This window comes from Lontra canadensis, unplaced genomic scaffold (genome assembly GCF_010015895.1).
Source record: "Lontra canadensis isolate GAN:19392208 unplaced genomic scaffold, GSC_riverotter_1.0 scaffold7, whole genome shotgun sequence".
NCBI lineage: Eukaryota > Metazoa > Chordata > Mammalia > Carnivora > Mustelidae > Lontra > Lontra canadensis.
In genome coordinates, this window is record NW_022631001.1 from 27,592,092 (window position 1) to 27,606,553 (window position 14,462).

General features: G+C 38.4%; 1 pseudogene; it reads right to left on the bottom strand.

The window, feature by feature from the left end:
* Positions 1-11,878: 11,878 nt before the first annotated feature.
* Positions 11,879-12,819, bottom strand: LOC116865333 (annotated as a pseudogene).
* Between the last annotated feature and the right edge of the window lie 1,643 nt (positions 12,820-14,462).

The window sequence follows — 14,462 nt, forward strand, 5'->3', positions numbered from 1 at the left end:
TAGAAAGCTTCAGATATATTAAAACTTATGTTAAAACTAAGTGATATATAAGTTAAAACTAAGTGATATATATATATATATGTGTGTGTGTGTTTATATATATATCTTCAAAATCAATAGAAACAGTCACAAGAGTGAGCAGTCTAGCATATACTTGAAAACACAAGGGGTAGTTAGATTTCAAAGACAGGGAAGGGATGTGAAGGTTTCTGTCTTGAGGTTTTCAGAAAAGCCAGAGGCAAAAAGCACCAAAAGGCAAATTCCTAAAGAATTAGGTGGAGTTTCATAGTAGTGTCTCTGCCACACAAAACTCCTACCCTGGGTGCTATAGTGTGTCATCTATATCCTCCTTAAAGATCTGAAGTTCTCAATCATCTAACTACTGAGAATGTGGCCCCCTTTGTTTCTATTGTCTAATAGACCTTCCTCAGCTGAGGTCAAATCCCCCTCCCAGAGAGCCCCCATAATGCCTGGTTGATGAAGGAGCATAAAGCTTACTGGATTCACCACAATGAGGACAACAATGAAGGGCCACTCTAGCTCCAACACTCCTGTGTAAACTTCTGGCTGACACTTTTGTTCATATTTCATTACAAATCATTTTCTCCCTCTTTCTTCATTCACCTCTCCCTGGTGCTGATCTTCGGAGCAAAGCCGTTATTAGTTTTCTAATGCTGCTGTGATAAATTACCAGGAATGTAGTGCCTTAAATCAATGTAAATTTATTATCTTACAGTTCAGTTTGTTAGAAAGCTGATGCATATCTCAGTGAGATAAAATCGAGTTTTCAGCTGATCTGCATCAGTTTCTGGAGACACTAGAGGAGAAAGTTACTTTGTTTGTTTGTTTTACTTTTTTCCAGCTTCTATAGGCTACCTACATTCCTTAACTCATGGCTTTCTTTTCCATTTTCAGAGCCAGGGATGAAGTTTTAAGTCCTACACATATGATATTGCTTCTACTTTGCTTCAAACGTGTAAATGCACCCCAATGTTCATAGCAATATTATCAACCATAGCCAACTTATGGAAAGAGCCCAAATACCCATGAGCTGATAAATGGAAAAAGGAATAGTGGTACATGTATTCAATGGAATATTACTCAGCCATCAAAAAGAATGAGATTTTTGCCATTTGCAATGACCTGGATGAAGCTAGAATGTAGAATGCTAAGTGAAATATGTCAGTATGAAAAAGAAAAACATCATATGATTTCACTCATATGTGGAATTTTTTTTCTTATTTATTTTTTTAAATTTTAATTTAATTTTAATTTTTATTTTTTATAAACATATATTTTTATCCCCAGGGGTACAGGTCTGTGCATTGCCAGGTTTACACACTTCACAGCACTCACTATAGCACATACCCTCCCCAATGTCCATAACCCCACCACCCTCTCCCAAACCCTCTCCCCCCAGCAACCCTCAGTTTGTTTTGTGAGATTAAGAGTCACTTATGGTTTGTCTCCCTCCCAATCCATCTTGTTTCATTTATTCTTCTCCTACCTCCTTAACACCCCATGTTGCATCTAAACTCCCTCATATCAGGGAGATCATATGATAGTTGTCATTCTCCGATTGACTTACTTCACTAAGCATGATACCCTCTAGTTCCATCCACGTTGTCGCAAATGGCAAGATTTCATTTCTTTTGATGGCTGCATAGTATTCCGTTGTGTATATATACCACCTCTTCTTTATCCATTCATCTGTTGATGGACACCTAGGTTCTTTCCATAGTTTGGCTATTATAGACATTGCTGCTATAAACATTCGGGTACACGTGCCCCTTCGGATCACTACGTTTGTATCTTTAGGGTAAATACCCAGTAGTGCAATTGCTGGGTCATAGGGTAGTTCTATTTTCAACATTTTGAGGAACCTCCATGCTGTTTTCCAGAGTGGTTGCACTGGCTTGCATTCCCACCAACACTGTAGGAGGGTTCCCCTTTCTCCACATCCTCGCCAGCATCTGTCATTTCCTGACTTGTTAATTTTAGCCATTCTGACTGGTGTGAGGTGATATCTCATTGTGGTTTTGATTTGTATTTCCCTGATGCCAAGTGATGTGGAGCACTTTTTCATGTGTCTGTTGGCCATCTGGATGTCTTCCTTAAAGAAATGTCTGTTCATGTCCTCTGCCCATTTCTTGATTGGATTATTTGTTCTTTGGGTGTTGAGTTTGATAAGATCTTTATAGATTTTGGACACTAGCCCTTTATCTGATATGTCGTTTGCAAATATCTTCTCCCATTCTGTCAGTTGTCTTTTGGTTTTGTTAACTGTTTCCTTGGCTGTGCAAAAGCTTTTGATCGTGATAAAATCCCAATAGTTCATTTTTGCCCTTGCTTCCCTTGCCTTTGGCGATGTTCCTAGGAGGATGTTGCTGCAGCTGAGGTCGAAGAGGTTGCTGCCTGTGTTCTCCTCAAGGATTTTGATGGATTCCTTTCTCACATTGAGGTCCTTCATCCATTTTGAGTCTATTTTCATGTGTGGTGTAAGGAAATGATCCAATTTCATTTTTCTGCATGTGGCTGTCCAATTTTCACAACACCATTTGTTGAAGAGGCTGTCTTTTTTCCATTGGACATTCTTTCCTGCTTTGCTGAAGATTAGTCGACCATATATTTGAGGGTCTATTTCTGGGCTCTCTATTCTGCTCCATTGATCTATGTGTTTGTTTTTGTGCCAATGCCATGCTGTCTTGATGATGACAGCTTTGCAATAGAGCTTGAAGTCCGGAATTGTGTTGCCACCAACTTTGGCTTTCTTTTTCAATATTTCTTTCGCTATTCGAGGTCTTTTCTGGTTCCATATAAATTTTAGGATTATTTGTTACATTTCTTTGAAAAAAATGGATGGTATTTTGATAGGAATTGCATTAAATGTGTAGATTGCTTTAGGTAGCATAGACATATTCACAATATTTATTCTTCCAATCCAGGAGCATGGAACATTTTTCCATTTCTTTGTGTCTTCCTCAATTTCTTTCGTGAGTACTTTATAGTTTTCTGAGTATAGATTCTTAGCCTCTTTGGTTAGGTTTATTCCTAGGTATCTTATAGTTTTGGGTGCAGTTGTAAATGGGATGGACTCCTTAATTTCTCTTTCTTCTGTCTTGTTGTTGGTGTAGAGAAATGCAACTGATTTCTGTGCATTGATTTTGTATCCTGACACTTTACTGAATTCCTGTATAAGTTCTAGCAGTGTTGGAGTGGAGTCTTTTGGGTTTTCCACATATAGTATCATATCATCTGCGAAGAGTGATAGTTTCACTACTTCTTTGCCGATTTGGATGCCTTTAATTTCCTTTTTTTGTCTGATTGCTGAGGCTAGGATTTCTAGTACTATGTTGAATAGCAGTGGTGATAATGGATATCCCTGCTGTGTTTCTGACCTTAGCGGAAAAGCTTTCAGTTTTTCTCCATTGAGAATGATATTTGCGGTGGGTTTTTCATAGATGGCTTTGATAATATTGAGATATGTGCCCTCTTTCCCTACATTTTGAAGAGTTTTGATCAGGAAGGGATGCTGCACTTTGCCAAATGCTTTTCTAGCATTTATTGAGAGTATCATATGGTTCTTGTTCTTTCTTTTATTAATGTGTTGTATCACATTGATTGATTTGCGGATATTGAACCAACCTTGCAGCCCTGGAATAAATCCCACTTGGTCGTGGTGAATAATTCTTTTAATGTACTGTTGAATCCTATTGGCTAGTATTTTGGTGAGAATTTTTGCATCTGTGTTCATCAAGGATATTGGTCTGTAGTTCTCTTTTTTGATGGGATCCTTGTCTGGTTTTGGGATCAAGGTGATGCTGGCCTCATGAAGTGAGTTTGGAAGTTTACCTTCCATTTCTATTTTTTGGAACAGTTTCAGGAGAATAGGAATTAGTTCTTCTTTAAATGTTTGGTAGAATTCCCCTGGGAAGCCGTCTGGCCCTGAGCTTTTGTTTGTTTGGAGATTTTAGATGACTGTTTCAATCTCCTTACTGGTTATGGGTCTGTTCAGGTTTTCTATTTCTTCCTGGTTCAGTTGTGGTAGTTTATGTCTCTAGGAATGCATCCATTTCTTCCAGATTGTCAAATTTGTTGGCGTAGAGTTGCTCATAGTATGTTCTTATAATTGTCTGTATTTCTTTGGTGTTCGTTGTGATCTCTCCTCTTTCATTCATGATTTTATTTATTTGGGTCCTTTCTCTTTTCTTTTTGATAAGTCTGGCCAGGGGTTTATCAATCTTATTAATTCTTTCAAAGAACCAGCTCCTAGTTTCGTTGATTTGTTCTATTGTGTTTTTTTTATTTCTATTTCATTGATTTCTGCTCTGATCTTTATGATTTCTCTTCTCCTGCTGGGTTTAGGGTTTCTTTCTTGTTCTTTCTCCAGCTCCTTTAGGTGTAGGGTTAGGTTGTGTTCCTGAGACCTTTCTTGTTTCTTGAGAAAGGCTTGTACCACTATCTATTTTCCTCTCAGGACTGCCTTTGTTGTGTCCCACAGATTTTGAACCATTGTGTTTTCATCATTTGTTTCCATGAATTTTTTCAATTCTTCTTTAATCCTGGTTGACACATTCATTCTTTAGAAGGATGCTGTTTAGTCTCCATGTATTTGGGTTCTTTTCAAATTTCCTCTTGTGATTGAGTTCTAGCTTCAGAGCATTGTGGTCTGAAAATATGCAGGGAATGATCCCAATCTTTTGATACCGGTTGAGACCTAATTTATGACCGAGGATGTGATCTATTCTGGAGAATGTTCCATGTTCACTAGAGAAGAATGTGTATTCTGTTGCTTTGGGATAAAATGTTCTGAATATATCTGTGATGTCCACCTGGTCCAGTGTGTCATTTAAGGCCTTTATTTCCTTGTTGATCTTTTGCTTGGATGATCTGTCCATTTCAGTGAGGGGAGTGTTAAAGTCCCCCACTATCATTGTATTATTTTTGATGTGTTACTTTGATTTTGTTATTAATTGGTTTATATAGTTGGCTGCTCCCACGTTAGGGGCATAGATATTTTAAATTGTTAGATCTTCTTGTTGGACAGATCCTTTTCATATGATATAGTGACCTTCCTCATCTCTTATTATAGTCTTTGGCTTAAAATCTATTTCATCTGATATAAGGATTGCCACCCCTCCTTTCTTCTGATGTCCATTAGCATGGTAAATTGTTTTCCACCCCCTCACTTTAAATCTGGAGGTGTCTTCGGGTCTAAAATGAGTTTCTTGTAGGCAAAATAGAGATGGGTTTTGTTTTATTATCCATTCTGTTACCCTGTGTCTTTTGATTGGGACATTTAGCCCATTAACATTCAGGGTAACGATTGAGAGATATGAATTTAGTGCCATTGTATTGCCTGTAAGGTGACTGTTACTGTATATTGTCTCTGTTCCTATCTGATCTACTAGGTTTAGGCTCTCTCTTTGCTTAGAGGACCCCTTTCAATATTTCCTGTAGAGCTGGTTTGGTGTTTGCAAATCATTTCAGTTTTTGTTTGTCCTGGAAGCTTTTTATCTCTCCTTCTGTTTTCAATGATAGCCTAGCTGGATATAGTATTCTTGGCTGCATGTTTTTCTCGTTTAGTGCTCTGAATATATCATGCCAGCTCTTTCTGGCCTGCCAGGTCTCTGTGGATAAGTCTGCTGCCAATCTCATATTTTTACCATTGTATGTTACAGACTTCTTTTCCTGGGCTGCTTTCAGGATTTTCTCTTTGTCACTAAGACTTGTAAATTTTACTATTAGGTGACGGGGTGTGGACCTATTCTTGTTGATTTTGAGGGGGGTTCTCTGCACCTCCTGGATTTTGATGCTTGTTCCCTTTGCCATATTGGGGAAATTCTCTCCAATAATTCTCTCCAATATACCTTCTGCTCCCCTCTCTTTCTTCTTCTTCTCGAATCCCAATTATTCTAATGTTGTTTCGTGTTATGGTGTCACTTATCTCTCGAATTCTCCCCTCGTGGTCCAGTAGCTGTTTGTCCCTCTTCTGCTCAGTTTCTTTATTCTCTGTCATTTGTTCTTCTATATCACTAATTCTTTCTTCTGCCTCATTTATCCTAGCAGTGAGAGCCTCCATTTTTTATTGCACCTCATTAGTAGCTTTTTTGACTTCAACTTGGTTAGATTTTAGTTCTTTTATTTCTCCAGAAAGGGCTTTTATATCTCCCGAGAGGGTTTCTCTAATATCTTCCATAACTTTTTCGAGCCCGGCTAGAACCTTCAGAATTGTCATTCTGAACTCTAGATCTGACATATTACCAGTGTCTGTATTGATTAGGTCCCTAGGCTTCGGTACTGACTCTTGTTCCTTTTTTTGTGGTGAATTTTTCTGCATTGTCATTTTGTCCAGATAAGAGTATATGAAGGAGGAAGTAAAATACTAAAAGGGTGGCAAAGACCCCAAGAATATATGCTTTAACCATATCAGAAGAGATCCTAAATCATGGGGAGGAGAAAGGGGATAAAAAGAGGTTCAAAGGAAAAAAAAAAAAGAAATGAAAGAGAAAAAAAAAGAAACAATTGAAGAAAATGAATAAAGGATAAATATAAAAAAGAAAAAAGTTTATATATATTAGACAAACTAGTTTAAAAACGTTAAAAAAGTAAAGGGTAAAAGTTAAAAGAAATTTAGCAGAAGAAGAAAAAAAATTGAAAAAAGAAGGAAAAAAAATAAAAAATATATAAAAAATAAAATTAACTGCAAGACTAAGGAGTCATGTGGAGAAAGCCATGAGTTCCATGGTTTTCTTTCTCCTCCTCTGGAATTCTGCCGCTCTCCTTGGTATTGAACCTGCACTCCTTGGTAGGTGAACTTGGTCCTGGCTGGATTTCTCGTTGATCTTCTGGAGGAGGGGCCTGTTGTAGTGATTCTCAAGTGTCTTTGCCCCAGGCGGAATTGCCCCCCCCTTACCAGGGGCCGGGCTGAGCAATCAGCTCGGGTTTGATTTCAGGAGCTTTTGTTCCCTGAGTACTTTCTGTAGATTTCCGGAGGATGGGAATGAAGGTGGCGGCCTCCCAGTCTCTGGTTTGGAGGAGCCGAGGGCTCGGGGCCCCCCTCCTCATTGCGTCCTTAGAGAATAGCGCCCAATTACTCCCAACTCCCTGGCCTCAGGCTGCGCTCTGAGCTCACTGGGCCTGCGACCGTTCAAGGTAACCCTGAGCTGAGAGCTCACTCCTTGGCTCTTTCTCTGTAGCTGGTTTCCCCGTTGTAATACCTGCAAGCTCTGCGACACTCAGACACCCCTGATCCTTCTGTGACCCTGTGGGACCTGAGACCACACTGACCCCGCATGGGCTCCACCCCAGTTTAGCCTCTGGAGCGATGTCCCTCAGTGGAACAGACTTTTAAAAGGCCTGATTTTGTGCTCCATTTCTCCACCGCTTGCTGGGAGCCGTCCCCTCCCCCGCAGTCTCTCTTCCCGTCTCTTTGGATTCACTTCTCCTCCAGTCCTACCTTTCAGAAAGTGGTTGATTTTCTGTTTCTAGTATTGCTGTTCTTCTTCTCTTCGATTTCCCATTGGATTTGTGGGTGTTTTCAATCTTTAGATAAGCTATCTAGCTGATCTCCTGCTACCTGAAGTAGTCTCGGCCATCTTGACTCCTCCCCCCTCATATGTGGAATCTAAGAAACATAACAGATGAATATAGAGGGGGAAAATGAAAGAGGTGAACCATAAAGCAGACTATTAACTATAGAAAACAAACTGAGGGTTGCTGGAGCAGAATTGGAGGGGATGGGTTAAATAGGTGATGGGAGTTAGGGAGGGCACTTGTGATGAACATAAGTGATGTATGGAAGTGTTGAATCACTGATTCCCACTCCTGAAGCTGATATTATAGTGCGTGTCCACTGGAATTTACATAAAAATTTGTAAAAAAAATGAATGTGTAAATAATTACACAATTAAGTCATCACATCTTTCTCTGGCTCTGTATTCTGTTTCTATTGTCTTCCACTTCCAAGGACTCTTAACTACATTGGCTCTGCTTCGATAGTCCAAGACACTCTCCCTATCATGATCAACCTTAATCCCCTGTGCAAATTTAGTTCTTTTTTGCAATGAAACTGAACATATTCACAAATTCTGAAAATTAGGACGAAGACCTCTTTAAAGGGACATTATTCTGCCTCCAGGCAAATCTCCATCTCAGAATGTGCTTTCTAAGAAACCCGACCTGAAAACTTTGCTTAGCCAGGGTGTTTGAAGAGCCTACCAAGAAATCACAATGGCAAAGAAAATCTCACAGTAAGTAGTCACCAAATGTACAAAGATTATTAACAAAATAAAGAACTAACAATATAATAAGAAACTATATATAATCGAACTAAAAGTAAACCGTTCAGAGTTTTAAAATACGTGTAGTTAGCAGCCTTACAGAGAGGAGAGAGAGAGAGAGAATTGCAATCATGAAGAAAAGGTTTGTTTTTTTTTTTATTAAAAAGATCTCATATGTGGAGTATAAGAAACAGTGTAGAGGAGTGTAAGGGAAGGGAAAGAAAACTGAAAGGGAAGTCATCAGAGAGGGAGACAAACCATGAGAGACTCTGAACTATGGGAAACAAATTAAAGGTTGCTGAAGGGGAGGTGGATGGGGGGATGAGGTAACAGGGTGATGGGCATTAAGGAGGGCACAGGATGTGATGAGCTTGGGTGTTATATGCAACTGATGAATGGTTGAACACTACATCTGAAACTAATGATGTGCTATGCGTTGGATAATTTAATTTGAATTTTAAGAAAAGGATCAGACATAGAAAATTTAAGTGTTGAAATAATTACATTAAGGGACTAAAGAATAGGATGGATACTGCTGAAAATAAAAATTGGGGGTTTTAAGAATAGACAGATATATTTTTAGGATTATAGGAAAATAAATAAATAATGGAAGGAAAGAAAAGTTAGAATACATGGAATAAAGATAAGGTGTCCCAACCTTATTTTTACATATTTACAAAAGAATATGGTGGTAAGTGGGGAAGGAACTATTTGAAGAAATAAAGTTTGAAAAGTAATAGATAGAGAAATATCTAGAAGTAATAGATATATGGTATATATCATGTAAGAAAAGGACTGATTGAATACTGAACATGCCTTTTTAAAAAAATTTATAAATCTAGACGCATAATGAAATTTCAGAACACTGAAATAAAGATGATTCCCCAAAAAAAGAGAAAAAATCTTTCAAAAGAGTAGAAAAATAACTGGCATATTTTCCACTAACAACTTTGTTGCAGGAAAACAAAAAGTTGAACAATGAATTCAGAAACGTTGTGGAATAGAACTTGGTTCCAAAATTTTATTAATTTTTAATTTATTTTTCAAATATGAGAGCAGATGAGGACATATTTAACCATGAAAATGCAATTAAATATTACCCACGAGGTGGGGTTGTGGCAGTGGGAAAAATAGATATTCTCCACAAACACTTTGAATCCCAGAGCAAGAAAATATTCATGAAGATTTATTGCAGAAAGGAATAATTAAAAATATATACGATCAAATAAAATGGACATTTAAGAAGGTTTTTTAAGCCTAGAAACACAGTTCCAGGTAATTCCAAAATGAAAGATATAGATGTACAAGAACAGGACAAAGCAAAAGAGGGCTAGAATTTTTGTTTTGTTCAGAGTAGGGTAGCTACAAATTACTATAATTAGAAAACATATTTGACTAATGCTAGGCAACAAAGTTAAATTAAGGAAGCAAGAAAGTTAGAAAAAAGAAAGTATTGAAAAATATGAATTTTTAAAAAATTTTATTTTTGTGTGTGTGTGTGTTTCAAAATTCCTTGTTTATGCACCTCACCCAGTGCTCCATGCAATACATGTGAAATTTTTAAGAAGTGATCAAAAACAATGATGAAGAAATCAGAAATAAGTTCTTACTGACAATTCTGCTACTCAATAATTTTACTGCAAATTATAAAAACCTGCATAAACATCTGAAAATACACCAAGAAATAAGTGCAAGGAAATGCAGGATACTTTCTAATTAAAAAATAATAATAATGTGAATATCTATTAATTAAGAGATGACAGCATAAGTAAAACCAAATGTTAAAAAATAAAACATGAAATATTTTAAGCCATATAAATAAATAACAAATGACCTAATTAAAACATTGTGACTGGGGTGACTGGGTTAAGCCTCTGTCTTTGGCTCAGGTCCTGATCTCAGGGTCCTGGGATTGAGCCCCACATCAGGCTTTCTGTTGGAGCCTGCTTCCTGTGCTCTCTCTCTCTCTGCTTGCCTCTCTGCCTACTTGTGATCTCTCTGTCTGTCAAATAAATAAATAAAAATCTAAAAAAAAAAAAAACATTGCGAAGGTTATAAAATTAAAAATTTCTGTACTGTGTGTCAGATAAACAAATGATACATTTTGCCTCTGGAAAAATAGGACAAAATTTGTATTGGAGCAGTGTTGAAAATAATTTCCACCTTTTTTCTGTGTATATTTTTATTGAGCAACATATTTGAGATGAGTTCAGTGTTTGAAGGTTGTTAATTCATGAGTTGTAGGAACAAAGGTCTGCATTATACATTTACTTTAGTTTTTTTCATAAACAATCTGAAAAAGAAAAAAAATTTAATGTAAAGCAATATGACAAGTTTCATGATGCAAGAGGTCATTGCTTGGTCTTTGGGAAATATTACTATTGAATTAGCTGAAAGCCATCAGTAGGATCAAAAAAAGGTGACTATTCATAGATTGGTTTGAAAACTTATACATCAAAGTCAGTGGAGGAATGAGAGATAGATCATGGGTCTAGAATGAGAGCCCTTGCATTTGGGAAGGGAGTATTTCATGGTCAAATGCATATTGAGAGGAAAAAAGTGAATAAAATGATAGGCAAAGGCCAGCATGCATCACATAAATAGAGAAAATACTATACATGATTGAATTATAAAACTACACTTGTATTTATGGGCCTAACTAGAGGGAGACAGTCAGTGATGTGGTACTGTTGGTATGTAAGAAATAGTTTTGAGGGGCACTTAGCTGGCTCAGTTGGTTAAGTGTCAACGCTTGATTTCATCAGAGGTCATGATCCTAGGTTCCTGAGATTGAGTCCTATGTCGGGCTCTGTGCACAGTGTGGGAAATCTGTTTGAGATTCTCTCTCTCTCTCCCTCTGCCCTTCCTCCCCACTCTCTCTCTCTCTCAAATAACTAAATAAACCTAAAATATAACAAGAAAGAAATACTTTCAAAATTGCATGTTTGTTTTGGCTATCATTCCCCTGAATCTTACATGTTTGGCAGATCATTCCACTTCAAGCCACAGATTGGCAAAGATTTTTTTTGATCCTATGAAGTTTGCTCTTTTTAAAGAACATAACACAATTCAAGCTCCACAAACCAGACATTTTGTGTTACTTTGGTTCATGGATATATCCCTAGCAATTAGAATTATCCAAGGCATACAACAAACACAAAATGAATGTAAATGAAAGGAATAATAAAGTGAACGCATGAATGAATGGACAAACCAAACCACCCATGAAGTAGGATACAGGGTCAAATTTCCAGTGCCGCATTTCTGTAATTACAGAATGCAAATAAATAAATAAATAACAGTATAATATGTTCTTACTCAGAAAAAGAGAATCTTTCTCCTATGAAGGACTCTGCATGAAGACATGCAGACAAAGTCCACACAGCTCCATCCAAGACACTCCATTAGCCTTTGACCTTGAGCTCCAGTGACGTTTCCACAAGTCTTAGAATCCGTTAGTCAGCAGCTAGGAATAAATCAAACTGTATCTCAACCTGGAAGCAACATATTAGGACTAGGAGATGTTTGTTAAAGCAAGAACACACATGTTTTGCTAGATGCACCAAAATCCTTAGTAAAAGAACATGTCATGAGTCTTATTTTTTGATAAAGATACGCGGTATTCGCTCTCGAATCCGTTTGGTCCTTACACCATAAATGGTGGGGTTGAGTGAAGGTGGGATAACCAAATAGAGGTTGGCAACAAGAATGTGAATGTAGTGTGGCATGCTGTGTCCAAATCGGTGAGTGAGGTAGGAGAACACTGAGGGGAAATAAAAAACACAGTTGACCCCAACATGAGAGCCACATGTGCTGAGCGCTTTTAGCCGAGCATCCTGTGATGGGTGGCGGAAGACACCTCGCAGAATGTAAAAGTAAGAGATGCCAATAAGGACCATGTTCAGCAGAAAGAGAGAGACCATGATAAGCCCATAGATGGCATTGATACAGATGTTTCCACAGGACAGTTTTGCGATGCCCATGTGTTCACAGTAGGAATGAGGTATTATTACATGAGTCTGGCAAAAGGGCAGGCAGTAGATGAGATAGATTATTTGAAGTGTAAACAGAACTGGACGAAACACAATGAACACACTGATACCCACCAACAACCAGGATGTAAAGATGGTCTATAGTGGAGTGGAACACAGATGGCTACACAGTGGTCAAAGGCCATGGCCAGCAAGACCTCAGCCTCAATGCCAGTGAGGGCATAGATCAAAAACATTTGGGCCACACAAGCCCCAAAGTTAATCTCATGAGCATCAAACCAGAAGATACCCAGCATGCGGGGGATAGAGGTTGTGGAAAGGGCCAAATCGATAACTGAAAGGAGGGCCAGAAAGTAGAACATGGGCTCCCTCTGAAGGCTCTGCTCCATCTTGATGACCAGCAGAATTGTGGCATTGCCCAGTAAAGCCACAAGGTAAACTGAGCAGAAAGGCAGGGAGATCCAGGCATGGGCCCCTTCCAGACCCGGGATTCCAACGAGGAAGAATGTGGTTGGGTGAAAAATACTCCTGTCCTGGTATGTCATGCTGTCACTGGTCAAAGGAGATGAAACTCTCCTCTTCTACGGAAAAAATGAGAGAGAGAAAGACGAAGATGTCAGAAGAGAGATCAAAGTCTGAAGGGGATGTCATGTCACTTGCTGGCTCAATGTTTCAGGATAGAGTTGATGTCAAGCTTAATACAGAGTAAGTGTGCCAATGAAGGACATATAAGAAATACCTCACAGCCATTTCATAAGGCAGGTCGAGGATATATTCAGAATTTCCACCCTGCCTGCTGATTGAGTTCTAATCCCAAATATGGAGGCTTGCAGCAAGCTCAGTGAAGATTTCTAATAATTAGAACTTATCATTCACTTTGAAGGAGAAAAGATGTGATTCCACTCTGGGAAATGTCACTCTGATGAGTGACATTGGCAACACCAAGACTACAGATGAGGTGAAGTTAATATACTACAGAGGCAGTCAAAAATGCCTTTAAGCAAAAAAAGGCAGGGACATGAAAGAAAGAAAGAAAGAAAGAAAGAAAGAAAGAAAGAAAGAAAGAACGAACCCACCTTTAAAAATTCATAACGAAAATAAATCCTAGATTCAGGAGTATAGGTACTCACACAATTAAAATCTGAATTCTTCTGACTGATCTGTAAAAACTCTGACACTTGCCTGGCAGCCTCTCATACATACCATATCAAATAATAAGGGTGACCCCTCGGGATGCCTGGCCAGGAGTAGAAACAGGAACTGTTATTATTTACAGGCAGCACCGAGTATCAGGTGGGAAAGGGGAAAGGAGGGTTGTCTAATGCCATGTCACACCTGTTCACTCTCACAACATATCCAGTACTCTCAGAGCAACAGTTATCTTATCGGTGTTCATTTTACCACTGCTACGGAGCCAACACTCAGATGCTTCCCTTACCAGTCCAAGGGCCTGGGAAGAGAGGTGAGTTGGGTAAAAAGCCTCAAATGATTTTGGTATCTTAGAAAAGATATTTTTTGCAGCTTTCTGGGACAATCATGTCTTAATAGAGAAAAATCTAGTTCTGCAATGATCTGAAGGGTATGGAGAAAGACACAAGTAATGCCTTCAAAATACTACAGAATGCATCAAAACACTCGGAATGAGGTAAAGGAACTTGCCCTGGAATGTACAGTTCAGCAGTTGTAACAAAAAATAAAGCTGAGATAGGAGCACCTGGGTGGCTCGGTTAAGCATCCCACTCTTGATTTCAGCTCAGGACATGACCTCAGCTTCAAGAGAATGAGTCCTGCAGTGGGCTCCACGCTCAGCATGGAGTCTGCTTGAGGTCTCTCTCTCCTTCTGTCTCTGCCCCGCTCCTGTTCACACATGCCCTCTCACTCTCAATAAATAAATAAATTTTTTAAAAAGCAGAGACATTCATTTTTGTCTTTGTCATACTTTCACTTTATTATTTTTATTTTTTTCAATATAGAAAACATATCAAGGTAAAAAAAAATAAACTATCATTTGTGAGTTCAGTCCAATGAAGAAAGAACAGTGCTTCAAAGTGCACAAACTCTTCTTTCTCTATAAAAACATAAACACCCTAGTCAAGTAAGAAACTATTGCCTAAAAGGGTGATGGCCAAGGCCAAGTTGGAGTGTCCCTGTTGTTTAATACGGAGCAAAACTAGGAGCCCACTCACAA